Below are 14,969 nucleotides of genomic sequence, written 5' to 3' on the forward strand. Positions count from 1 at the left end.
ACCCACTCCGTTGATTATGTGGTTGAGCCGAAGAAGCTGCTTCGACGGCTTGAAGTGGCGAGGATGGTCAACGGGGATTGTAACAGCTTGAACGGGTGTGCAGGCGGGTAGACCGCATCTCCGGTGACTACAACGGCGACGCACGGCGGCCTAGCGACACCGGACATTTGCGAGCAATAGCGGAATGAGCGGCTGGAGACGTGGGTAGGTTGGACAATCGCGAGTGGCGTGCGAGCAAGCGAGCGGTTGTGAGGGGCGATTCGGCGGCTTGACGGGTGGTTGCGACGGCAAGGGGGGACTAAAGCTCGGTTTTCTAGAATTTTTGAAGCTTTAAGGAGCTAGAATGGAGGGAGAGGGTCGACGGCTGCAAGGATAGAGGGAGGAGGATAGCTTTGGCTTGTGGAGAGTCCCTCTTAGCCTCTCTCTATCCTCTTGTCTCCCTTAGCTTGGTCCCACTTGGAAGCTGGCTTCCTCAGCCAATTTCCAACAACCAAACTTCCTCTAGAAGCCTTAGAGGTGGTCCAAAGGTTGTGTCCAAGGGGGGGCTACCAATTTTGATTGGATTTTCCCCAAATTGGACTTCAATTCCATCTTGAATCAACTCAATTCAGCCTCTATAAATTCCATTATCAAGTCTTTAATCAAATTGATATTTTCCTTACCAATAGAACCTACTTGTATCCCAATTGCGTGATAAAAAACGGTCCTTTGAATTTTCTGGACAAAAATGACCCTATGTCAACTTTTCGCCAAAAATCTCAATTTGTAGAAAAATCTTTAAAAAATGAGTCGACGTTCTTAAAATGACTTGTGACATGAAAGAACTTTCAATTTCTGAAATTGGATTCAAATTCGCGGTTAATTTTGATTTGGCGTGATTTTAGCGTGACCTAGGCTCTTTGGGTAGCTTTTAGAAATTTTAGTGCAAATGGCACGTGGTCGATTTTCTTGAGCCACAATGAATCTCTTCAACACATTGGCGACTCTCGGTAGTCGTGAAAATCTCGAGATTTCAAATACGGACACGGGGTACCAAAACGAAAAAATCAGTCTAGTACCGATTGACAAGAATTTGCAATTTAGTGGAATCATCCATGTTTAACCACACATCTCAGTTGAACCGACCTATCTCTGATCTCTAATCGGTCTTTATTGTGCCGTAATAATCTTTGTAGATGAGCACGATCGATTAATCGGTTCCTAGTTGAATTATCAAGTCTATTGCATTAAAATCCCTTAATAATTTCCCCAGATAGTCTAGTTATTTCAGGAGTAATCAACTCTGAGAATAGCACTACAGGTGCGTCGATGAAAAGCCCGATTTATTAAATTGAAAACATGACTGAAAATCTAGGATATCACAGCTATAATGAGTAAAATGCATGAAGACTGCAACCACAAGGCAAATGCAAACTCTAATCATGTGTCACACGGTGCACATGAATTCATTCATGCATCACATGGCACACAATTACATCATCACACGTACTCACATGCCTTATTAATTAATTTCAATGTGAGAACATTTCATATCCACCCTCGAATCGGATTTAACCGGAGACGCTGGTTGGATCCATTCAAGTCACTTCTTGGTTGCTGGCTGGACTTCCAGGAGATGTTGGTCCTAGGCATCTCCCTTCGAGGCATCCTGGTGTCCAAGGGTCATTGGCCTTGTGACTTGAGCTGAGGCATCCTAGACCACACAGTTTGGGGCATCCCCACTCCCTGGGGGGCATCATCGGGATGTTGGCCGATGGAATGTCTCTTAATTTGATTCATTCACACATTTCACCACATCGCAATCTTTCATTAGGGCACACTTTTGACACCACCAGCACACACATAAACCGCCATAAGTACCGAAATCTCTTCTAGCTTTACTATTTCTCTATCTTGATTTTTCACACAAGCTAGATAACCCTCACATCCGTTCTCAAGGAGTCGATGAGCCTCAAGTGCAATAATGAGCAGTAAGGAAGGAGTCGCTCTATCTCCATAAAATTCAAAACTAGGGCGATCAAGAGGATTAAACTAAATGATCTTCCTATAACAATCCATATTAGCTCGGTACTTATGAAGCCAATCCATCCCCAAGATCACATCAAAATCATAGATAGTTACACACTAGGGTAGATAAAACTATGTCTCTTAACAATGTGGAGATATTAAGGGGTACTTCCATCTCCCTAGGTCTCATCCTACTTAATTGCACAAACTGAGTAGACATAAACGAGTGTGTAGCTCTAGTATTGAATAAAGCATAAGCATTTTGGTTAGACAAGGAAATAATACCTATAATGACTGTCTTAGAGGCCTCAACTTCATTACGTGTAATTGCATAGACTCTTTCTTGAGCTAGCGACCTGCGGTTATTTCCTTGTTACATCGATGCAATCGATGATTGTGGTGGCCGTTGCTACTGGGTGCTCCTTTGTGAATAGTCTTTAGCCAAGTGATTTGGTTGTCCACAACCAAAATATGCTTTCACAAATTGGCACAACATGCTCACATGCGATCCACCACACACCAGACAAGTAGAACTCTGGCTTCGCGGTCACCTCAATGACTAACTGTTCTATGCCTTCCCAGGTCCTCTAGTCCAACTTTTCTTAGTCAATGAGAACGAAGGTCGCCCAGCTTGAAAGGGTCTCTTGTCATAGTGGAAATTGCTCTGACCAGCCTGATGGATTGGTCTTGTCTGATGGGTTATTAGGGTCACTTTTGTCACAAGCTCCTATTCTAGTATTTGAGCACACTCATACAATTAATGATAATCTTTCAAGTTTGGAGGCACTAAATGCCTACGAATGTCAGGCCTCATACCATTCAAAAAAGTCTTGGCTTTATCCTCCCTGTCCTCAACTAACTTGGGAGCAAACCTAGAGAGTTCAACAAACCTTACCTCATACTGATCCACCGTTAGGTTATTTTGGGTTAGCTGCATAAACTCCATCACCTTATTGTCTCTAGCACAATCAGAAAAGTGCTTTCCAAAGAAAGCCCAAACAAAACTAGCCCAAGTCACCTCAGCACTTTCGGGGAATACTGTTCCCTTCATTGCCTTCAACCAATGGTAAGCATTTCCCAAAAGTTGGTACTTCGCCAAGGATACTTTTTCCACATCTGTGCAGTTCAACAATGTAAAACTCTTTTCCATCTCATCTATCCATACCTCAACCTCCGAAGGGTCTCCCAGACTAGCAAATTTTGATGGTTTCAACTTAAGGAATTGTTCAACCAACCCTTGCATTCGGCATTCACCGCCTTGCTATTGCTATTGAGTTTGTCTCTCCGTCAGGGCTTCTACATTAGCTAGACGGTTGTTCAGCTGCTGTCCAGCTCACCTACGCGCGGAGGACGTGAGGCTAGCTGTTGTCTGGTCTTGTAGTCCTTTTCTCTGGCATGTTTAGGAGCTTGAGTCATTCATGAGTGGCTTTTTAGCATTTGATTAGGGCTTTCATTGCATTTAGGGAGCAATTTAGGGTGAATTAGTGGTAATCTATGTTATTTAAGTGATGTGCCATGTGGTTTTGTGGCTAAACATGTTGTTTGAATTATGTGACATGTGGTTTTGTGGTTGAACATGTTATTTGGGTTATGCGACATGTGGTTTAGTGGCTATCCATGTTATTTGGATTATGTGACATGTGGTTTAGGGGTTCAACATGTTGTTTGGATTATGTGACATGTGGGTTAGTTAAACATATTATTTCGGTTATATGACATGTAGTTTAGTGGTTAAACATGTTACTTAGGTTATGTTCCATGTGTTTTAGTGGTTATCCATGTTAATTGAATGATGTGCCACGTGTTTTAGTGGTTAAACATGTTATTTGAATGACATGCCATGTGTTTTAGTGGTTAAACATATTATTTGAATAATGTGCCATGTGTTTTAGTGGTTAAACATGTTATTTGGATGATTTTCCATGTGGATTGATGCTTAGAAATTCTAAATGGAATACGTGCCATGTGAAAGTTTCATATCGCATGAGCATCACACGGGTTAAATGATAAAGACAAGAAATGGAGTATGTGATGATATGCCTGTGTGATCACCTAAGACCCTGATGTGTTTTATGCGACGCGTGAACTCGTCTTGAGGCGTTTTACGCAGGACGAAGCTTGATTAAGTTCGAATGCCCCCAAGTCAATAGGATACCATTCGTGGATGAATTTTGGAATGAAGCTCCTTATAGGTATGCCCCCAAGTCAATGGGATGCTGTGCTCAATGGGGCAAGACCATGCCTGGCTATTCCAGATGATTTGCGGACCTTCGGATTGGCTTTGGGTTTTGAGTGGCCATAATAATCTGCACATTTTTGTATGGAAAGTGCATGAGATTCGTATGTGTTCGAGTTTGGATTATTACATGTGTGTGCATGATTTGAACCATAATGCACATTCGTATGTTTGGCTCGAGAACATGAAGGTTATGTTATGAAATTGTCTATGCTTCTACTTTGATGGCCTTGTATGGTAGACAAGTTGTTATGAGATCGATAAGAGTAAAGTGAGAAGTGTGTTGCCATGTTTTGCCACTGATAGATATTTGCATGTTTAGGGCTCTTCCTAGATATTTGCATGTCTAGGAAGTTCACTTATTGAGTTTATCTCATATTTGTTTGTTGAAATGTTTTCAGGTTCTAAGAATGACTAAACAATTTTGTTAGATTCGTTTTGGCCTCCTTGTCGAGTATAGTTAGGAGGTGACAGAGCATCTGGTAGTGGGAGCGGACAATGCGCACTATAGGTGATATGTCACGACAATTTTGGTCAATGAGGGTTTACTTAACCTTGTGCCACACCAATCTGTGGCTTGCTACTTTTGGGTAGGAGCAAGAGCTATGGGCCTATCCTGTGGGCGACATTAGCTAGGATGCCAAGGATCGGGACATTCCCGTTGGGGAGGTGTCTGACCTCGAGATCAACCTTGCGTTGATCATCATGTGGGAGGCCCGGACCTCGGAGGACATTGGGGCTTAGGTAGATGTGGGTGTTAGCACTTTTTGAATCACCCTTGTAGTATTAGAGTCGTAGGTATATGCCCAGGGGCCCTTTTTGGAAGAGGTCATGGCGAAGTGGTTAGGCGTGTTAGAGGTGAAGAAACTAGTTGATTAACCCCTGAACTCGTGTTGTATGAGACGTTGACTCGTAACACTCTTCTACATATATGAATATGTTTTTAACTATCCCCACTATTTGATGGTTGGAGATTTGTTTACATTTCTGCTTGTGTGTTTTAATATTATTATGATTTGGGTCGGCAATGCTTCTTGGGACATCGCAATTGAATGATCCAAAGAGAAAGTAGTGTTGAGGAAGGGTTTGTTATAATTATGGTTAATGGATCAACGAATGCCAATAAATTGAGATACGTCTTTTCTATTCATGTATCTCTTTTTGGATTCATGAATTTCTTAAACTTTTCCGTTCACGTATCTATTGAATTCATGAATTTCCTAAATCCATGTATCTTTTAGTTTATGTATTTATTGAGTTCACGAATCTCTTGAATTCATGTATCTCTGGATTCGTAAATCTCTTGAATTCATGTATCTCTTGATTCATGAATTTCGTGAAGACATGCGTCTATTTAATTCATGTATCTCTTATGTACATGAACTAAAAATCTCTATAAATAGATGGGAGCATAGAGCTTCATTATGGTTTTTGGTTTTTCCGACTCGATTCCAAAAAGGCTCTGATACACTTTTCTACTCTTCTGAATTTTCTGAGTGTGCTGGTTCAATTGAACGGTTCGGCGAGTCTGTTTGCATAGTGCTAATCCAAACAGGTTCGAGGTGTTGTATCTTGGGAGGCATAGTTCGTGAATTTGCGGAGCACCATTGGCGGGAACTAATTGCCTTAAGGAGATTCGGATATCCGTACCTCACCTCCAATTTCATGTTCTGATTGCAACAAACAGCTTGTGTTTTCTTTTGGATTATTTTCCAACAGGGTTGTCATGCGGCTGTATGTGGATCAGGTTGTGACATACATATTCACAATCCTGAATAATGGAGGATCGAGGTAAAAATCTTAATTATCTTAAACAAACACTCAAACTCAAAGTGACAAAAAGGAAGTCAAATGGCGTTGGGAGTAAAGATCCAAAGAGGTGATTTCATGTGCTAACGTTTATGCATACGTGACGAAAATGTTAAGAATCGACATTGAGAAAGGGGCATTACTAATTATAACAGAAATGGCTCACATGATACGAGATGTGAAGGTGTGCTCCAGGTGTGCAGTCGGGTGTGTCGCACTCAAGCACTCAAAATTTGCTTAAGACCGTCTAGCTCTAACACTAAGATAAAAAGATAAGAAATATGCAAAAGGGAGAATATTTTAGTTTATGTATATTTGTATATATACAGAAGAGAACATAAGCCGGCTTTACATGACAAATATAGAAAGTAGGATGATATAAATATATTACAATGGAGATACATGCACAATCCTAAAAGATAAAATAAATATCATAATGCTATCTAACTAACAGCTTTTCCATTGCATAATACTTGGTCACCTAGCCACAACACCCGAAAGGGTTACTCCATTAATAGTTGAGGCTCCTTGAGTGGGCATGACACGATCAAGTTTCTTCGCATCTCTCCCAGCGAGAATGCGAGGCTGCGATGGTTGGCGAGTGTTATAGTATCGCCTCCTAAATTATGAACCATGAGTGACATAGTCGGTCGATCCGCCGGGTCTTCTTGAATGCACAATAGACCAACATGTACACATTTCCGCACTTCAATTTCATTACATGACTCATTGATCAACTGATCGATAAGTTCCAACACTCGACCTTCGGACCACAACTTCCATGCTGTCAAATAGCAAGAATAATAAACGGGGGTAGCTGCACGAAAATCTTCGATTTCGTATTAAACTTGGATGGTGATTAGGAACATACAAAAGTGAGAAGGCTTTCACCCTCCTCTTGAAGATGAAAACCATTATTCTTGTGCCCGCTTACTATCTCTAGCAAGAGAACTCCAAAACTAAAGACATCGATTTCACGGAAAGAGTCCTTCCATTGCATATTCTGGTGCCATATATCCACTAACCAGATTTATGTGATGAAGAGCAATTAGTTGGAAGTAGGAAACAAAGAAAAGGAATTTTCTATATGGAACTTCTGAAATATTATGTGCTCAATCTGGTGTTGTTGAGCTGATCATTAGAGTCCTTTGTTGGCCTAGTGATCATTCGAACATTAAGGACGTACAAAGATATTGAGGCACTTACTAGGTTCCAACAACCCTGTTTGTGTTCGCCTTGTCTTGATTTACACTGAAGATCCTTGCCATTCCGAAACCCGATATTTTGGATTCATCTCGCCATCTAGCAAATATTGCTAGCTTTCAGATCTCGGTGGATAATTCTCAAGCAAGAATCCTCATGCGGACAGAGAAGTCGAGCAATTCCACGGGCAATGTTCATGCGCGGCTTCAATCTAGATATTGCCCTATATTCGAATCTGTCAAAGATGAGAGACTCGAGATGGAACTCAACTTTATAAAACTAAAATTAACTAGCTCAAAAATTAAAGGAAGACATCCAGGCTTCTGTTGGGCAAGTATTCATATATCAAGAGTTTTCTTCTTCTTCCAAGCAGCATCCCAACAATCGGACGAGGTTCTGTGTTGTAGTACGGCAATCAAGATGATTTCGTTCTTCAACTCGATGAGTCCTTGGCCTGAGGTTCTCGAAAGCCTCTTAAATGCAATTTCTTTTCCATCTGCCAATGTGCCCCGGAAATAGCGTAAAGTCGGTAGTGAGATCCCTATCGAGAATTACAAATGCTAACCAAATCCGATTCAGTTCATGCTATGGATAATGACTCGCGGTTTGCTACCATTAGAAGATTTTCCCAATTTCCCCGTAAATACGTGTTGAGTCACTAAATTGCTTACCTTGTACACGAGGGCAAACCCGCCTTCCCAAGTTTACATTCATTGGAGAAGTTTCCTGCGTTCGTGCGTATGATGTCTAATCGCATTAGAGATAATTGTTGACAAGCCACTGGCTTTTCTCCACGAGTTTTCCTTTGAAAACTCTTCTCCAATTTCTTGTCTCGAGATGAAGTAACAGAACCTCTTGGCTGTTTTCCTTTTACGAGAGTCCAAGAGTTTACTCTGGTAAGGTAAAGGTTAGAAGATGGTCATTCTAATGGCAAGCACGATGAATTCACTTATACCTTTCTTTAATCTCTTTGTCCTCTTTGAAAAAATACACGAACTCACGATAATTAATAGTAACCCCGATCCGATTCTTGAGCTAACTATTGCAATCCATGGATTTCGTTTGACCCCTGTCAAGAAAGAGAAATTCCTTGCATCTAAACAACCTCAAATCCGCAGACTTTTTATTTTCACCTAGTGTAAATAGTACCGAGAACTTGCTGAAAGCAGGAGAGAATGATCATAGTTTAGATAGTAAAAGCAAGTCAAGTGCAATGTGATACACAAAACAGCTTATATTGAGAATTAGAAACGACGGAATGGTACCATTATACGTTTACCATGACAAATTGAGTGCACATTTTGAGTATTATATAACTCATACCTTTCTTGCCCGGACTCGGTGCGGGTTTTGTTAGTTGGTACTGATCGAACGATACATTTTGTACCGCAGATTACAACTTGGCTGAAAAATTCTCCCACCTCCTTTTATAATTAAGAACGGTAGGAAACTCTTTGATGGCAGAAAGCAAGCAACTCTTACAATCTAACTTTGATATGTCGGGGTGCACTTTGCACAAGCTCATGCGGGGTCACCGAACTTGAGACATTAAGGTTTATCGTCGCATATAAGCTTTCCGAGGAGATCGCCAAGTCCGTGACATTCCTCGCCAAATCCGACACTGTTGGGAATGACTGATCCCCGAAAATCAGATTCGACACTAAATCGAACCCCTAAATCGAATGCGGAAGACGAAGCCCGGGAAAACACGTATCACCGATCGTAAAGCACACCACGGATTTGAGCGTACCTTGTTAGCCACAGATTAAACACCGTCGTCAATGGAGGAAGAGAATCCGGTCGATGAAGCCTTGAAGGGAAGAAATTGGAAGCCGTATGCGTACTGATCTTCGGGAGAGAAAACGCGCGGGAGAGAAGCGTACGTTGATTGTGCCAAAGGGTGCGTCTCTCTCTCTCTCTCCTCCCTTTTATACCTTCCCCATCCACGGGCCCTATTCCCGTGGGCCGGGCTTTGGGCCCAACTTGGGCGGACGGGCCAACTCAGGCCCATCTCATAAATCCATCATCTCCCACTCGCACATGGTGGTACAAAACCAACATGGGCGGACAGGCCCTACTCAGCCTCATCGAGAAAAATCCATCATAGACTTTCTCTTAACATGGTGGGCCGAACAGAATTCTCTTTTCCTCTCTTCAACATTCATACAGTGAATAATCCGTGCGACCAGCATACTTTGAGAGCTCGTTGCTATACATACATTAGGAATATATAGCAGCTCATAATGAGCGTCACACTCGAGTAGATTTAGTATGCGGTACCCTAGATCGATCGATCACATTTATATCTCTCTTGATCTCTTTCAAACAATGATATATATATTGTATTCACAATTATGATTATCACAAAGACAGTCATAATTGGTTAACCGGTGAATACAAAACTACAATGTGATTCTCCAAAATCGGTCTTCCTCTTTCCTTCAAACTCTCAATTTCAGTTCAACTTGCTTTTCTAGAAATGTCCCATTAGATCGAATCAAAATCATGACCATTGGCAACATCCTAAGATAGCAAACACTAAATAGAAATCTTGAGAATAAGTAAGAGTCATGAGGGGACTAAAAAAATTGAGGAACTCTTTTCCTCAAGAGTCTCACACGACATAAAAAAGTTGAGATCAAACTTTTGCCACTCTTATTGGTCGTCTCATGCATACGTAGTATGAAATACGTATTACGGTATTAACTCCTTTCCCATGGAGCGTATGTCTACACTTTCAATACCGTACAGATGATAGTTCGGACATACCCAATGTCTAACTTGAGTTCACGTATCTACTCATTCACTAAATTCATCGAACTCACATCGGCATCATAGACAGATAAAGTAAAATATGTGGGGTATTTTACTTTCGGACATAGTAAGTATTATGTCCTCATCTTAACACTCGATTAAGGCGACATACATGTTTTAAGCTTGAGCTCTCGATTATCACCTAGATAATAAGCTTAAAAACAGTCTCATCTCTATTTATCACACAAGTAAATAGAGGCGATTACCCGTGTGAGTGGGCTAATCTCATATCTGTCCGACATACTTTCCTAACTTAAAGTAATGCACTGAGCATTAAGATGCATAAAGATCATACAAAGATTCATAGACATTAATGATGAAAACACAAATTCATCAAATTGTGAACACTTAGGGAAAAATTATAATATTCAGTACATCAGTCTCTACGCAATCCTAGAGATTTCATATGGCCACAAAACACATCTCTAGGTATTGGCTTTGTCATAGGATCTGCTACCATTCCATGCGTAGTATGTACTCTAAGTTCACATCTTTTCGTGCAACCATATCCTTGACAAGATTCTACTTGGTATCTATATGTTCGGTCTTGCCATGATATTTTGGATCTTTGGTGTACACTTTTGCTGCTTGATTATCATAGTTAACTAATAACAAATCTGCAGCACTTCCAATAACACCTAAATGATCCAAAAAATCTCTTAAGCCAAACATCTTCTTATACTGCTGCTGATAATGCCACGAACTCAATTCCATCGTGGACAAGGCTATATACTTTTGTTTCTTACTGCTCCAACACATGGTGCCATTATTCGGTAAGAGAACAAACCTAGAGGTAGATTTCCTTTCATTTAAATCTCCTCCCCAATCAACATCAGAATAGCCTTAGAGTCGCAGATCCTTTCCATAATAACTCAACATATAATCAGCAGTCCACTTTAGATACCTCAGTATTCACTTAACGGCTTTCCAACGTGTTTGACCTGAATTGGATTAGTATCTACTCACCATTCCAACTGCAAAAAACATATGTCAGGTCTTGTACACATCATAGCGTACAACAAGCTTCTAACAGCACTAGCATAAGGAACATGTTTCATTTATTCCTTCTCTTGTGGAGTCCTTGGACACAGTCTATGGCTCAATCCTTCACCTTTTGCAATAGGAGCGTCAATGGGTTTACAATCCCATATCATTCAATTCAAAATTTGGAAGACAACCAACTTTTTGACGGTATGACTAGCTCCATATTGCTTCCAGCAATTAGTATATCATCAACATATAATGATATGATCACAAATTGATCCTTGGATCTTTTGATATATACACAATGATCCTCATCTATCATTGTAAAGTCATATGCCATTATGGCATTATGAAAACGTATATATCATTGTCTTGGCGGCTTGTTGCTTAAGGCCATATATCGACCCCAAAGTCGACATACCTTTTCTTCTTGGCCTTTCACTATGAAACCAACAGGTTGTTCCATATATATTTCATCCTCTAATTTTCCATTGAGGAAAGCAGTCTTTACATCCATTTGATGTAACTCAAGATCCATACTAAACACTATTGCCAGAACTATGCGAATCAAGGCAAATCTTACTATAGGAGAAAAAATATCTTCATAATCAATTCCTTCCTATTGATTATACCCCTTCGCCACAAGGCAAGCCTTATGCCTTTCAATCGAGCCATCAGCCTTTCGCTTTATTTTGAGAACCCATTTGTTCCCAATAGCTCTGCGTTCTTTTGGAAGTTCAACTAGTTCCCAAACATGGTTTGACTTCATTGACTCAATTTCCTCTTTCATTGCATAAATCCATTTTTCCTTATTAGGGCAATTCGGAGCCTCATTAATATTTCTTGGCTCATTCCCATCTTGCGGAGCAATCATAAAAGTTTCCCCTTCAATGTCAAAATATCGACGGGGAATACTTTGGCAACTTGTTCGCCGTATGGGAAATTGCACACTTAGCACATCATTTCACATTATGCTCCCACTTGGATTAGGTAATGATGTCGTCTCATCAAATGGTTGCAATTGAGAATGAGTTGAATTCAATTCATCACTTCTCATATTACTCCCACTTGGATGAACTCCACTAATATCATTATCCTGATCCAAAGTCTCAAATAGGAAGTGATCTTCCCCTATTTCGCCTTTCTTAGGAAACTCATCCTCTAAGAATGTGACATCTCGTGATTCAAAATCAGTTATACTCCTACTTTCCTGCTCACCAATGAACACATACCCTTTCGAGTGTTCGGAGTATCTCATTAAAATACTCTACTTTTATCTGGGACTCAATTTCCCAAACTTGTGAGAGGACATATGAGTATAGGTAGCATAACCCCATGGCTTTAGTAAACTTAAGTCCGGTTTCTACCTATCCATAACTCATATGGAGTGGAACTAATTGATTTTGGAAGGCACCCGGTTAAGTATTTAGGCGGTGATTAACAACGCATCACTCCATAAAAGTGATATGTAAGTTAGCATACGCCATCATGGACCTAACCATTTCTAGTAGGGTTCTGTTTCTTCTCTCTGCAACACCATTTTGTTGAGGAGTATATGGAATAGACAACTGTCTTTCTATTCCTTTTTCATCACATAATTTTCTGAACTCATCAGATAAAAATTCTCGATCTCGATCGGATCTCAATACTTTTATTTTCTTGTCTAATTGATTTTCTACTAAGTTCATAAACCTTTTAAAACAACTTATGCTTCAGATTTATGAGAAATCAAACAGACATATCCGAATCAAGTAGAATCATCTATAAAAGTGATGAAACAAACAGCCCCTTGCCTTCCTCTCACATTCATTGAACCACAGACGTCCAAATGGATTAAATTCAGAGGAACGTCAGCTCTTTTACCTTTTCCAAATGGTTTCCTTGTCGTTTTCCCTTCTAGGCAATGCTTACATATGGACAAATCGACTTATTCAATATTGCCCAACAAGCCTGCTTTGGCTAGTTTATTCATATGTTGTTGGCCAATATGACCAAGTCTAGCATGCCACACATTCACATCATTATCACATGAAGTAAAAGACGTGAAACAAGGGAATAACATATTGACATCACCACAGTCAACATTCAATACAATAAAACCATCAGTGACCACAACCATAGTAGTTTGTATCCAAATACAAATCTACACCGTTATTACGGAAGTTCACACTAAAACCAAGCTTAACCAACATCAAAACAGACAATTAAATTTCGACGAATCTCGAGCATTTAGAACATCATGTAGGAACAAGTTGCGTCCACCACACATGTTCAGTTGGCAGGTGCTAATCCCTTTAACTTCAGCTCTGGAGTTGTTTTCCACATAGATCCACTCAGTTCCAGTTGGTATTCATCGGAATTCCATGAAGGATCCTTTATCCTTCGTTACATCGTCTGTTGCTCCTGAATCTACAGTCCACAAAGGATTGGATTCAGCCAATAATTCAGAACTTGACACATAATCAAAGTTCTCAAATGTACAAGAGGTGTTTACCTTCTTTGGCTCACGACAGTCGCGAGCATAGTGACCTTTCTTGTCACTATTGTAACGCCTCACCCTTGACATTTTCTTAACTTGAGGACGTTTTCCTCTCTTGTGTTGGTTAACTCTTGATTTCTTGCAATAAGGACTTGATCCTTTGCATTCCCACATATTGAACGAATCAATACGCTTGCGCTTAGAGCTCAAAGCCCTTTCTGAGCTAGAACCAGTATTGCAAATATCTATTCTCAGCTCACATGCCGTTAAGCGGTCCTCTACCAGCTCAAGGTGGCGCACAGCATTCTCAAGATCTTCCATAACATGGTCAAGAGCTTCTAGTGCTTCTTGCTTTTCCAGCACATATTGAATCTTCATATTCAATATTTCACAATTGTAGCCGTTCATATCAGCAATTACATTTTTAGTTGCTGAACTATCGTTCTGAACACATCAGACATACATGCACGAATAATTAATGCCTATCATTTATGCATCCCTATTTACATAGACCCATCATATTAATGAATAATTTCAAGTAAGGCTTCAGAATCAAAAGGTCACTACGTTTCCAATCATCATCCAAAAAATCCTAACTTAAAACTATCATTAATATGATTGTCATATGCAAAATCAATTCTATGAAGTTACAAAAAACTTCTATTACTACCCATAGCTAATTACCCACAGCAACCAGCAATAGCAGAAAGCAAATAAAAATCTTAACATCCAATAAAATAACAATGCTTTCACATGATACAAATAATATATCGGTTGCTACATTAACAACAATCAGGTAGTAATCATTACATAATCAATCAAAGAAATAAATAGGAACGTCCTTCTAATCTATCAGTCAAAATATCTGAGAAATTTGAAGGTACATTTACCAACCATGGGAAAACTTTTGGAGAGCTCTCATGTCGCCACCAAGGCGCATTCACTGCGCCACGTAGCGCACAATCTAAGGGTTGAAGTTTTGGCCAACTCAATCCTATAGTACTCTCTTACAAAAGCTTCCACCAACCTCCTATAACCGGGACCACGTTGACCTCCCATAGCCGATCTAACACTGCTTGCCATTCAGGTGGAAGAGTGTTCAACAAAAACCGGCACCTTCTCAAAATCCGGCATAAGATAACCATTATTGATGATTTCTGTATCATCGATTGACCTTGACCATATGTGATACTAAATCACCATCAAGCCACCGAAAATCAGCTAACTCTTTCATCAACCTTTTCAGTCTAGCTCTTCCATCGTCCGTTCTCGGGATTGCAGGTATCCGTGCATTACGCATCATAGTTTTACGCAACAAATGCTGAGAACTAAAATGGATCACTTATAATCCATAATAAACAAAATGGAAAATACATAAATTTCCATGATTCATGCAACAAATGCAGAATAAAAATGGATTACCTACAACCCACACAG

The sequence above is a fragment of the Eucalyptus grandis genome, chromosome 5, assembly GCF_016545825.1.
Source record: "Eucalyptus grandis isolate ANBG69807.140 chromosome 5, ASM1654582v1, whole genome shotgun sequence".
In the NCBI taxonomy this organism is placed as follows: Eukaryota; Viridiplantae; Streptophyta; class Magnoliopsida; order Myrtales; family Myrtaceae; genus Eucalyptus; species Eucalyptus grandis.